This window comes from Penaeus monodon, chromosome 15 (genome assembly GCF_015228065.2).
Source record: "Penaeus monodon isolate SGIC_2016 chromosome 15, NSTDA_Pmon_1, whole genome shotgun sequence".
Taxonomy (NCBI): Eukaryota; Metazoa; Arthropoda; class Malacostraca; order Decapoda; family Penaeidae; genus Penaeus; species Penaeus monodon.
The window spans coordinates 25393180-25393689 of NC_051400.1; the positions used below are offsets into that span (position 1 = coordinate 25393180).

General features: G+C 44.9%; 1 protein-coding gene across 2 annotated transcripts in view; it reads right to left on the bottom strand.

Moving 5' to 3' along the window:
• The window catches only part of LOC119581848, a 43199-nt gene that overhangs the window by 7717 nt on the left and 34972 nt on the right, over window positions 1-510 (bottom strand). The window lies entirely within an intron of this gene.

Sequence of the window (510 nt, forward strand, 5' to 3'; positions counted from 1 at the left end):
ATTAGAGAGAGAGACACATGCATGACCCTAGATCGGAACATCACACCCGGCTCCATTGTAACTGCCTTCGCGATCACAAAGTTGTGTTCCTTTGTTTTTGAAAAAAAAAATGACTAGTGTACGAAATGTTCCCTGTGCACATGGTTAGCATAAGTAGGATAACTGATTGCTGGGCATTCATACGGTAATGACCACTGCAGAAACCAGGTTTTCTGGCATCCCATGGAAAATCAGCGTCCCTCGGGGCTTAAGCCTTCTTCAAGAATCAAAGTAAGAAGGGGGCAATAGCCTACTGTAGAGGGTCTTACCGCTCTGGGCGTTTCTCGTAAGTCTCAGCGACCATGGAATAGTGTTTGTGCCTGTGGGTGTAGAAGTACCCTGCCTTGTAAGTTCGAGTGACTAAATAAACTCGAATGGGAGGAACTTTCTTTCTGCATAACGTCAATTTTTCAGTGTTTGCTCTTGCAGCTAACTAAGCAAAGGTTCATCCATGTCATCAGCAAAGGTTCC